Raw genomic sequence first — 14,189 nt, forward strand, 5'->3', positions numbered from 1 at the left:
TCTCTTCATGCCCAAAGCGATGAAGGTATGCTTTAAAACACACATGACCACTAAAGATTTGAGTAAGGCAGTAATCGACCTCCCCGTGCTTCCTTTCCAGCCATTCTTTTACTTTAGGGATGAGGCGGTGGGTTCACCTGCCTTTTGTTGAACTATTCAATCGTATCTGCCACTGTAATTTCCATCAAGCACAACGCAATCATTCCAGCACTGCTCTTTTGCACTTTTGTAGAACGATTTATCTTTTGCCTCATAATAGGCCTCAGTTTCAGCGAAAACCTCTTCATTCAAGCGAAATTTCTTACCGGCGAGCATATTTTCATTTACAGTGAGCAAACGCGGCACCCACTTTGAACAGGGCTTTCTCATAGTCAAAAGGTCATGCAATCTGAAGCCAACACGTTCTTTTGATATCTTTACGATGTCCGCTAACTCACGAAACTTTACTGTTCGTTCATTCAAAACGATTTTGGGGATTCTTTTTTATTTTTTCTGTTGTTACCGCCTCATCGGTGTCCCTACGACCACGTTTGAAGTCAGCAAACCATCGTCTTATGGTTGTTTCTGATGGAGCGGAATCCCCATAATACTTTTCAAGTCTTTACATCGCTTGAACGGTATTTTTGACATCAAGAAGCAGAGTAAAATTAAAACACGAAATTCGTTTTGATCCATTGTTAACAAAATAAAAATGTTCACATAAAGCATTTTTTTTTTCTCTTTTCAAAACTTTGACATTTAGAATTATGCACAAGAAACTGCACTTTAAAACTATTCCCATTTTAAAACTGCTTCCACTTTAAAGTTGTTCCCACTTTAAAACCATTCCCGCTTTAAAACTGTTCCCACCTTAAAACTGTTGCCGCTTTAAAACTGTTCCCACTTCAAAACCGTTCCCGCTTTAAAACTGTTCCCACTTCAAAACCGTTCCTAATTTAAAACTGTTCTTACTTCAAAACCGTTCCCAATTTAAAACTGTTCCCAATTTAAAACTGTTCCCACCTTAAAACTGTTGCCGCTTTAAAACTGTTCCCGCTTTAAAACCGTTCCCAATTTAAAAATGTTCCCCCTCTAAAACTGTTCCCACTTTAAAACTGTGCCCGGCTACAAATTATTCATAATAAAATTTAAATATTAAACAGCGACCTAAAATATGTCGTTCTCAATCTAACATAAATTGTTCTTAGGCTAACAGAAACTGTTCTCAATTTTGCGCAATCTTAATTTTACTGAAGTTGTGTATTATATTAGGTTGATTTGTGTTTAATATCTTTAATAAATGCTCATCAGAAGCTGTTCTCAAATTATTTATAGATGCAAAAAGTTTCATTTTCATATGATTTGATTTATTTTAATCATATTAATTAATTAGCATTGGCAACAATGTATTACAATTTAAAATATTTAATAATAACTAAACTTAACATTTAGTGGGCATGCCTTTTTTTTATAACAGCATAATACGCATAGCCCATTTTATTTTCGTGTAGCTCTAAGCAATAAAAACATTGACAACAGATATTATTTTTACACTAAACCTTAAAGCACTTGTGGAATTTTAAATATAAAATATAATACGATACCTTTTATAAGATTTTGCCGCATTTGCTGGCTCAGCAAACCACTGTGCTTGGCTTTGAACTTTGAATTAAAAGCTATTAGCGAAATTAAACAGTTTAAGTAAATTAAGATAACACCGCAGTCACAAGCACAAACAAACCAGCTTGTTAACAAGAAACAACGCAAACAAAATGTTAAAAAATAAAACGTTACCGGTGGCCGGTAGACGGCAGGCGGTAGTGACAATGCACACACGCCAAAACAGTATTTCACGGACTCCCAAAAAAAAAACTACTTCCGCACCGGTAACTCTTCTTGTTTGCGCAAGCCAAAGAGATTTGCACAAACCCAGTCATTACGAAAATTGCATGGCGTTCACTATAAGTGTACATATATAAGTACATACATATATGTGTGTGCGTGATGTGTTTAATAGTTTTTGCGTGAAGGCTGCCCATACCCACGATGCAGAGAGTACAGATGGTGACACCTTCCGAAAACCGCCACTTTATTTTTGGCGAAATTGACAATTGAGCGACGTCAGTACAGAAAATAAACTCATTTTTGTGTGCAAATATATGCACGTGCAGATATATTCTTGGTTTTCCACTCACTTACTCAACTAAGAGATTTTCTCTGCTTATTGTTTGGTTACTTACTGTATTGATGTCACGGCTCAAGGGAAGGCACCACCTTGCATTTTATCATTCGTGGCCCACACCTCTTTAAGAAATGATAAAAGTTTTGTTGTTGTTCAATCCGCACCGAATTTGTATCAATTGACAGAGAAAATAGTGTGAGCAGCCAATAACCAAATAGTTCGGGTAATCACTCCTTTTGGGGTGTGCTTTTGTTTTGTGCATGTGTGAGATTACCCACTATACTCGTACAGCAAATGTTGAAATCAAAACAATTCAACATTCATATATATGTACATATGTAAGTTAAATACTTGGAGAAGCAAATGGGATTACTCTCGAACAAACCCTTTTTGTTATAATTAGTTTGTTCATGAAAAAATTATCCAGTAACTTAATTTGAGAGAATTCGCTCTCAAGGAGAAAAATATCAAAAAAGTACATGAACGCAAAACCAGTAACAAGTTGAAAGCTTTATGAACAGCTGATTAAATTATCAGCGGGAAAAGTCACAAAAATTAAAAATTTTTTCAATTGACCTACCTATTAAATTAAAAAGAAATAATGCAAATAAAGTGCAAAATAACGGGGGCTTAGGCATCACATGATTTTATTTTGTACACAATAATTGGTTCCATTTCATCAACGCTGTCAGATGAAAAGCAGTCCATTAGCAAATTACCAATTGTGTTGTTGGAGCAATCACACGTTTTTTCATATTTTCCTTGCTACCGTCTATGCATATATGTTTACACATACATATACTTATAAATTATTTTATATCCAAGAAGTACAAGCATAAGACCTAAAAGATTCCTTCAATGTTTTGACTTGCAGAAACTTGCGGGAAACTGCAGCAACGGTGATTTGGGGCTGTGGTTCGGAAGTACTTATGTACCTCTCATTTGCCGATTCCTCTTTGATATATTAGGTAGGTAGGTGAAATCGTTGAAGTGCCAGTCTGGCACTCCTTCAGTAGCACTAAAGCGCCGTTTTTAATACTATTATGAGACCTCCAACAGGCAGTTATCTACAGCCAGCCAAAGCTGTTGATATAATGGAGAAGAGGGATTTAGGTTGGCGCACTGCCTTAGGCTGTCGAAGAAAGGAGCGCCCAATGACCTTAGTCGTCTAGCTGCTAAGCCCGCACATTTACAGAGAAAGTGTTCAGTGCACAGTCTCCTTCTCTGGAAGGTCCCCACAGCTTCTGCAATGGGGGTTAAATGGTAACCCTAGCTTTTTCGCGTGTGTGTCCATCGTCCAGTGACCGGTAAACACAGCTACGAGTTTGGAAATTGAATGGCGAGAAGTCCAAAGGACTTTCTGAGTCCTCCGTATAATGTACTGGGGCCAAAGGACTTTCGAAATAGCACATAAAGAAATGGAGCTCCATTTTTTCTGCGCTTTCCTGAGAAATAATTTGTGCCGATGCTCGGGTAGGCGGTCTCTGAGACCAATTCAGGTACCTTCCTGACAAGCTCATCAGGAATTTCATTTCCTTCTATGTTCCTATGTTCTCGAAGCCAGATTAGAGAAGTGCACATGTTACAATCTATACTAATATTATAAAGAGGAAAACTTTGTTTGTTTGTTTGTTACGAATAGACTCAAAAACTACTGGAACGATTTTAAAAATTCTTTCACCATTCGAAAGCTACATCATCCACGAGTAACATGGATCATATTTTATTTTGGAAATAGGGCTCGAGATATAGGTCAAAACGTGGACCCGGGTAACCTTCGGATGTGTATGTACAATATGGGTATCAAATGGAAGCTGTTGGTGAATGCTTTAGTCCAGAGTATCTTTCATGCCGCTCCGTGACTAGGGTCTCGAGATAGAGACCAAAACGTGGACCCTAGAATGTGTTTGTACAATATGGATATCAAATTGAAGCTGTTGGTGAATGCTTTAGTACAGAGTATTTTTCATGCCGCTCCGTGACTGGGGTCTCGAGATATAGGTCAAAACGTGGACCCGGGTAACCTTTGGTTGTGTATGTACAATATGGGTATCAAATGAAAGCTGTTGATAAGTGCTTTAATACGGGGTAATTTTCATACCTATTGATGACTAGGGTCTCGAAATATATGCCAAAACGTGGATCCGCCGTGTCTTTGAACCGAATTAAACCAAACTTACACACATTGTTAAGGAGGTATTGAAGATGGTTTCCGTATAGTATGGATACCTATTGGTAGATAGGGTCTCGCGATATAGGTCAAAACGTGGACCCGGGTAACCTTCGGATGTGTATGTACAATATGGGTATCAAATGGAAGCTGTTGGTGAATGCTTTAGTTCAGAGTATTTCCATCCGCTCCGTGACTAGGGTCTCGAGATAGAGACCAAAACGTGGACCCTAGAATGTGTTTGTACAATATGGATATCAAATGAAAGCTGTTGATAAGTGCTTTAATACGGGATAATTTTCATACCTATTGATGACTAGGGTCTCGAAATATATGCCAAAACGTGGACCCGCCGTGACTTTGCACCGAATTAAACCAAACTTACACACATTGTTAAGTAGGTATTGAAGATGGTTTCCGTATAGTATGGATACCTATTGGTAGATAGGGTCTCGAGATATAGGTCAAAACGTGGACCCGGGTAACCTTCGGATGTGTATGTACAATATGGGTATCAAATGAAAGCTGTTGATAAGTGCTTTAATACGGGGTAATTTTCATACCTATTGATGACTAGGGTCTGGAAATATATGCCAAAACGTGGACCCGCCGTGTCTTTGCACCGAATTAAACCAAACTTACACACATTGTTAAGGAGGTATTGAAGATGGTTTCCGTATAGTATGGATACCTATTGGTAGATAGGGTCTCGAGATATAGGTCAAAACGTGGACCCGGGTAACCTTCGGATGTGTATGTACAATATGGGTATCAAATGGAAGCTGTTGGTGAATGCTTTAGTTCAGAGTATTTCCATCCGCTCCGTGACTAGGGTCTCGAGATAGAGACCAAAACGTGGACTTTTTTTTTATTTTGAAAAATATAAATGGATAATGGTTAAAAAAGCTCCAATGCTTAATAAAACATATAAATTGAAACGAAAAATTCATGGATGATCAGGAAAAAGACGGTTGTTTCTTAGTTATTCATTTGCGTTGATTTGAAATTTAAAAACAATCTTCTTTTTTCCTGATTTTCAATTTGTATTTTATATTTACTCAAAAACAAATAGAAAAACAAAAAATATTGTTTATGCCAAAGCGATTGAATAAAGAATAAAGAAATAAATAATATGAAAACCATATATTTTCTGTTCTAAACCATATCTATTCTATTTTAGTGTGCCCAGCGAAGGGGGCGGGGTTTGCTAGTATATAAATATAGTAAATATGTTACTTCAAACAAACTTTATAAATTGTATCTAAAGTATATTTATTAACACTCTCCAATTTATTCACCATTTGCGATGAGCTGTTTTTCTCACTTGCAAATTCTTACGAGTAAACATTTATCCAGCAAAAACTTGCAACTTCTACACGTTCCCCTACCTTGCAAGTTTTTTGGATACATGAACACCAAAAAATTCGTGAACAGATCTATTGCCGTACTACTTTCGTACTCTAATTGTGCTAAAATAAATATTTATGTAATTACCGTCAAAAATTACAAATATCAAATATCTTCTCGTAAGTGGTCCCAAGTGGCTTTAGTCAGATCTAGCAACCGCAGCTCTGAACCTTTCTTTAAATTAAAAGTTACGAAGTCGAAAAGCTTCATCTATTCGGAGGGCTCTCGAATATTTTTCTGAATTAATTTTTACGAGTAGTTTACTTACTCATTAGTTTCACGTGTTTCATATTTTTGAACGTGCTGAATTTCTTGGTTGGCAGGGTTGTTACGTAGGAAGCCATGTGAGTAGAAAACCAGAATGGAGCAACAAATAAGAAGACAAACACCGCCATCACACTAACATTTGAAAAGTGTTTGAAATGGTTGTAATTTGCCATTGTTGTTAAGCGCGTGTTTACTTGTCATCTCGCGGCTACTTTTCCGCGACTATATCATAAATTATACTCTACACAAATACACACACACATTGAAATGTAATCAAGCACGTGCCACTGTCCTAAGCGTTTCAAAGAACATCCATATAATCATATTTGACACACCTTCGTGCTGGGTGTTTCCTCAAAATTAATTTGCTGGTTGGTGTTGTTGCTCTCTTTTCTTACTTCTAATTCATAAAGTTACAAAAATTGAGAGAAGAATTATTCAGTAATCAACGAGGGAGTGGAACAAAACTTAGCCGACTTCTATACGTTTTCATTTAGAAGTGAGTATTGGAAAAATCATTTTAGATGCAGTATGGGTGTTGAAAAAAATCAATGATAGAATACGAACATTATGACAAATCAATTTTTACACGCAATTAATAGAGAAATTTCGATTTATTTATTTATTTTTTGACGTGATAACGTTTTATAATTCGATTTAACAGGCTGCACGCATGAAAAAATGTGTCGTTACCTTGCTCATTAGTGATACCTTGCTCATTGCCGTTACCTTGCTCATTTGTCGTTACCTTGCTCATTGCCGTTACCTTCAATGAACTGCAAGCGAAAGCGCGGAACGAACGACAAAGCAAACAAAGCAAACGAACGGCAACGTTCGACATCTTGCTCTCTCCTACTTAAGTGAGCGTATATGTGTATGTATATGCGCATATGCACATAAATAAATTCACGTATTTGTATTTGCATATGCCTTCTTATTGATTATTATTAATTTGATTTACTTCAAGAATTTAAAATAAAACCAAGTTTGTTAATAATACCTGTTGTTTTAATGTTATTATTATTTTTTGACGTGATAACGGCTTATAATTATATGTAGCCGGCTGCACGCACTAAGAAATGCGTCGTTATCTTGCTCATGCGTCGTTACTTGCTTGAACAGCATGTTATGTTATGTTATGTTATGTTATGTTATGTTATGTTATGTTATGTTATGTTATGTTATGTTATGTTATGTTATGTTATGTTATGTTATGTTATGTTATGTTATGTTATGTTATGTTATGTTATGTTATGTTATGTTATGTTATGTTATGTTATGTTATGTTATGTTATGTTATGTTATGTTATGTTATGTTATGTTATGTTATGTTATGTTATGTTATGTTATGTTATGTTATGTTATGTTATGTTATGTTATGTTATGTTATGTTATGTTATGTTATGTTATGTTATGTTATGTTATGTTATGTTATGTTATGTTATGTTATGTTATGTTATGTTATGTTATGTTATGTTATGTTATGTTATGTTATGTTATGTTATGTTATGTTATGTTATGTTATGTTATGTTATGTTATGTTATGTTATGTTATGTTATGTTATGTTATGTTATGTTATGTTATGTTATGTTATGTTATGTTATGTTATGTTATGTTATGTTATGTTATGTTATGTTATGTTATGTTATGTTATGTTATGTTATGTTATGTTATGTTATGTTATGTTATGTTATGTTATGTTATGTTATGTTATGTTATGTTATGTTATGTTATGTTAAAGTATATTATGTTATGTTAATGTTAACTCATTCTCTATATCCATACAAAATATCTATCAAACAAATAAAATTAAAATTTTCTTTTGAAAAATGCAACAATTCAATCAGTATTTTCTTATGACGTTATCACGTTAAACTATCGTCAGTAAACCGACTTTACAGACAACCTCTTTTTTTTTATTTATTTAAAGATAGGAGGTTTACATTTACTTAAAAATTTTGAGGTATAAATACTTGATCACGGCGTTCAATCGACGAACACTTGACTTCGAAGCATTGAATTTCGAGCATTGCGTCACTTGTATGGCATACAGCGCCATCTTGTTGGAAACACTGCTCCCCGATGTACAGAATGCAAAGATGTGGCAAACATCAGACCGTTAACCGGCTCTCAGCGATTTTGAAGGAATCAACTGATTGGCTGAAGTAACGAGGTCATGACTGTGGTTTGTGTATGAAACAACTGAGAGTGTGTTGTTAATATACAAAAAAAAAAAAACTATACAGCCTTCGCTCATATAACGTCGTTGCAGTCTGAACAACGGCTGATTGGACGAGTGTGTGAATATGTGTAAAATAAGCGGGCAGAATTCTGTTGCCGAGTACCTGATGACGTGGCAGCCGAAGTTACGCCCACAATATTGCTTCAAATGGTCAAACCCAAGAATGATAGAAACAAGATTGCGCCCATCAGAGCGTACGTGACGTCACGTTTGCTGAGTTGTGCAGTATTGCCAACCATTTGCTCTTCGCAATAAATTTAGTGCTTTTTTATACCCAAAATGCGAAAATTTTTAAGTTTCGTGTTTGTTTCTTTTTGTTTTTAATTTAAGGCTAGCGAAACTTTAGGTTAAAAAAAACTGTATTATAATACAAAAGAAGTTTAAAACAGGCCACTCTGAGAAGATTTTAGTGCTAATGAAAATTTTTTTACTCCTATAAAATTTGATAATTTGAAAGTGCAAATTTAATTTTTGGCTCCATTTAAGGCTATGCAAAAATATTAAATGCCCCTCTCTCAACTCTTCTTAAGATTAAAACCTTTTTACACATTTTAAAAAGCCTTTGAATTTATTGAATGCGAATTAAAACCATAGAGGTGTAATCGTTTCTTCCGGTCATCAATCCTTAGTGAGACATAGGACATTAAGAGTTATATTCATTGTAAAAATAAACAAGAAAATACCAGAAAATACTAAAGAAACCATACTGACATTTTTACAAAAAGAGTACCTTATCTAGTTACATAACCTCAAATATAGCAAATATGTCGTTCCCTTAACCAAAGAGTCTCGCTTAACAAAAAAAACTCATAATTAAATTGTACATAAGCATAACACATTTATTTAAAAAAACGCACATTCTACAGACAATTTGTCACGCATACAAAGTTCTTTAAGTAACACAATACAAATTTTGTGTTTTATTTTCTTTAAATGGGCATTTAGTGCGTTTTTATATCCAAAGCTAGGCAACACTGCAGTAGCGAGAGAGAGATTTGACTGCTGAAAGCAGAAGAACACCAACAACACCGGCAATCGCGGGCAATGCCACCAGATGTTAAAAAAAAGTAAAGCTAAATAAAACTGAGTGAATTATTTAAATAATTATTAAAAAATGTATATTTTACAAAATTATAAACATTACTTTTAATTAGAATAGGCTAGAAAAATGTCATGTGGAATGAACTAAAACTCCGAGACAAAAAATAATAAAAATAACAAAAAAAAAAATGCTAAATCAAGTTACGAAAATGGTAATCTGGCCATACTGGAGCTAAAATCACGTAACTAGTTGTCAAATTCGCTGAGCGCAAAGTAACGGGACCACGATGGGCGCCATCTCATTATTCTTTGCATCATGGGTCAAACCTGGGTAAACATCGCTGCTTGGGAAAACATCACTCTATTCCGAGAACTATTTAAGGTAACGTTGCCTCCTTCCTCACTTCGATAGGAAAAAGGTTCGATAATGTCGCCATTTCAAAAAATGCATCAAACAGTCTATTGTGGGTGCTTTGGTACTTGCATAGTCAAACATTTGTGTATTCTGTTCGCCATAATAAATGTAGTTTTGCTTCTTGACACAGCAGCTAAGGAACTGAACGTCTCAACAACACCCGCAGGTGATTGACAACAATCTCAATTCCAATTTCAAAGCATGGATTCCCCATCAACTTCTCAGTCCCAACAGCAAATTTTGTCAACCGTAAAAAAAATGTGCGGGAACTTTTTCTGCACACCCTGTATAACTGGCCCATTCTCTTCTCTACAACCGGCTGGGTCTTGGCTGTGATACTCATACAAAACCTCCACCTCCACCACCACCAGCAATCGTTAAATGTGATTCTGCTCTAAAGTAAATAGATACGTCAAAAAAAATTGCTCATTTTGGAACACCCATTAGCAAATTATATTGATAAGGGGGCAATGGTCATTAATGAGCTTGTTTATTTGCCCCGCCGTCATATCATTTGAACGCTTCGTCTGGTCTTAATAAAAATGTCGAATAGTTCTCAAGTGTTTTTCAAATCAAACGCTCTTTTCACAACCCTTGCATGTACTCGTATAACCAATCACAAACTTTTTACAATGGTGCACTTAACGGTATTTGCACAGACAATGTTTAAATATTATTTATTGGGTCGCAGCAGGCGCACACAACCGTTACACAATGGATAAACTAAACTCAAAAATCGACGAAATAATAACTATCGATCAACTATTTGCAGAGTTGATTGTATACTTACTTAGTACACCTAGCAATTAAGTGGACTAGTAACAGAAGTCCAGGGATGGCGAAAACGCACAAGTGGACGACAGTGAGTCGGCATATGGTAAATTGCGTTACCCCACACTCTGCTCACGCTTAGATTCTTGTATAATAGACACTTATATTGTATATATGTTTGTGTGCAGATATGTATGTATATATGTGTGTAGATATTGGTTAATGTTCAGCTTTTTCGTATGCTTAACGCCAATACAATTCGAAAGGGACATCGCTGGAAATGAATCATAACACAAAAGTAAATACTGGGAACGGCAACGCAATGTCAATCGAGGATAAGGTCAGTTGATGAATCGATATACACTGGGTTGATTGTTTGTTGTCGTTGTTTTTTGCTTTCTGTTGAATGATTATTCTGTTATTAAGTTAACTGATTGGTTGCATTGGTAGCCGGCTGACATAGTAATTTTTTTGCCATTTGGGAATTATTGACGATTTTTATAAGAGTTGTTTATTGGCTAAACATTGAAATTATTTAGTTCACGTGCGATATATAATAGTTACTATTATTTTACAATATAATTTGTTATTTTATAAAACTACTATAGTGCATTTTATATACAGGGTGGCTGATGAATTTTGCTACATTAAGAAACTCAAATAACTTTTTTGTTAGTGTATGGAATTCATTTATTTTTTTTCAAGTTGAAGGTCATTAAATTTTATTAAATGTAGCGTAACTAATTAGTTTTAAAAATAATTGAATTTAAATGCCCCCCATGCTCGTTGACACAAGTGCGGCATCTTAGTAAAAAGTTGTTCATTGCTGCTTTGAGAGTTGCGACAGGAATAGCCGCAATTGTTGCCCGAATGGATTGTTTTAGTTCATCCAAATTTGTTGGCTTTGTTTTATAAACTTCTTGTTTACATAAACCCCACAAGAAAAAGTCAGGTGCAGTAAGGTCAGGCGACCTGGGGGGCCAACGAAATTCGGAGTTTCTTGAAATCAGTTTATTGGGAAATTTTCGTCGCAACTCTGTCATAACAGTCTGGGCTATGTGAGACGTTGCCCCATCTTGTTGAAACCACACAGAGTTGAAAGGAATTCTCTTTCGGCGTAGTTCTGGATAGAAAAATTCCTTCAGCATTTTCAAATAACGGTCTCCAGTAACCGTAACGGTGTGACCATTTTCTTCAAAAAAATAAGGCCCGACAATACAGCGTGAAGAAACCGCACACCACACTGTCACGCGAAGAGGATGCAATTCCGTCTCGTGGAGTATCTGTGGGTTAGAAGTACTCCATATTCGACAATTTTGTTTGTTCACATTGCCGTTTAAATCGAAATGGGCCTCATCAGACATGAAAAGGCAGTTTAACATGTTTTGGTCTTCTTCCACCATTTGCAGGAGCTTCTGGCAAAATTCCAAGCGAATCGGCAAGTCTGCTGCATTCAGTTTGTTAACCATTTGAATTTTGTAGGGAAATAAGTCTAAATCTTTGTGCATTATTGTTTGCAAAGACTGTCGGCTGACACCAAGTTGAGCAGATAAGCTTCTTGTTGAAACCCTTGGATTGCTTTGTATAGCTGCAGCTACAGCAGCGATCGTTTCCTCCGTCCGAACTGGTGGGTTTCGATGATAAGGCCTTCTTGCGACTGTTCCTTGCTCAGCAAAATTATTCACCAGTCTCATTATGGTCCATCTGCTCGGGGGATCGCCGCCAAACATTCGCCTGTACTCTCTCTGTACCAAAACTACGGACTCCAGTGCGTGATAGCGGCGGACTATCCAAATTCTTGTTTGCGTGTCCCAGTTATCCATTTTAATAAATTTTAAAGATCAATCAATAACTTAAAAAGAAAAAAAGTTATTCAATTTTTTTTTGGTAGCGGCTTTCATCAGCCACCCTGTATTATAAAAATTCTTTAGTATGTTTATATGTATGCTTATTCATGGCAGAAATACGCTCAGAGGTTTACCACTACCTGCCGAGGGGCGAATGTTATTAGAAAAAACTTTTTCTATCATTAACTAGCGTGGCATATTGGCCAATAAACCGACGCATGAAATTATAGGTCGGTAGCTAGCAGGACCAGTTCACATACAAATGTACAAATAAAAAAGATAGACAACTTTTTTATGTAATGTTGTTGTTGTAACAGCACAAGGTTGGTAGATTGGTTGAAGTGGCGATTCATCTAGAATTCAATTCGCGTTTCCGCACCATTTTGTTGCCACATCCCGCTTACCAACTTGTTTAACCGTTATTTATGTACAGCATGACTATATCCAGTCTGTGTGATTTAAGTGCCTCATTAGGTTGTCGACGTCTAGGCCAGATAGTTGTTTGAGGCTTTCGAACATATACATATATCTCTATGTTATTGGCCGATTCCCATTTAATATATGACTTCAAATGAAATTTTATTAAAAATATATAAAGGTTGTCAAAAAAGTCTTGCGGTATTTTTATTGAATTTTCAATGCGCCGTTTTGTTCGATGACGAGATCCCAACGAGATGCCAACTTCATAATGCCCCTCTTATAGAAGCTCGCTTCCCTATTGTCAAAAAACTCGGAGAGCCAATTTTCACAGTACTCTCTTGTGTACAACTTCCGACTACCAAGCTCGTTCGCCATGGACAGAAATAGGTGGTAATCACTTGGTGCGAGATCCGGACTATACGGTGGATGCAAAAGAACCTCCCATCCGAGCTCCCGGATCTTCTGGCGCGTCACCAAAGATGTGTGTGGCCTGGCGTTGTCCTGATGGAAGACAATTCGGCCTCTGTTGATCAAAGATGGCCTCTTCTGCATGAGTGCTGCATTCAAGCGGTCCAGTTGTTGGCAGTACAGGTCCGAATTGAGCGTTTGGCCATAGGGGACACACAGAAGAACCTTCCTGGCCGTCAATCCAGGCTTGGCCACCGTCTGGGCAGCTTCACCGCTTTTCGACCACGACCGTTTGCACTTCACGTTGTCGTAAGTGACCCACTTTACATCGCCAGTCACCATCCGCTTCAAAAACGGGTCGATTTTGTTGCGATTCAGAAGCGATTCGCATGCATCCATACGGGCAAAAATGTTTTTTTGCGTCAAGTCGTGTGGCACCCATACATCGAGCTTCTTTTTGAATCCAAGCTTCTTCAAATGGTTTATAACGGTTTGATGACTCATGTCCAGCTCTTGGCCGATGCTACGGCTGCTACTATGCCGGTCTCTTTCGATCAATTCAGCGATTTTATCGCAATTTTCGACGACAGGCCTTCCGGACCGTGGCGCATCTTCGATCACCTCTGCACCAGAACGAAAACGTTGAAACCATCGTTGTGCGGTGGAAATGGAAACTGTATCGGGTCCATAAACTGCACAAATTTTATTGGCAGCATGAGATGCATTTTTGCCTTTATCGTAGTAGTACTGTAAAATATGCCGTATTTTCTCTTTATTTTGCTCCATGTTTGCGACGCTATAACTCACGAACGACTAAAAGCAAACAACAATTAATCAAACACGTGTTAGTACGTGAAAAGAGCTTTCCAAAAAGCTCTAGCGTGAACCGATGCGACGAATACAACTAGAACTACGCGCTTGCAAAGACAAGCTTGCGGAAATACCGCAAGACTTTTTTGACAACCTTAGCTATAAAAAATGTAGAACCGTAAACTGAATCAGCAATTGTAAATGGTGCTTCAATGTATTATTTACTTAC

The sequence above is a fragment of the Anastrepha obliqua genome, chromosome 4, assembly GCF_027943255.1.
Source record: "Anastrepha obliqua isolate idAnaObli1 chromosome 4, idAnaObli1_1.0, whole genome shotgun sequence".
Lineage (NCBI taxonomy): Eukaryota > Metazoa > Arthropoda > Insecta > Diptera > Tephritidae > Anastrepha > Anastrepha obliqua.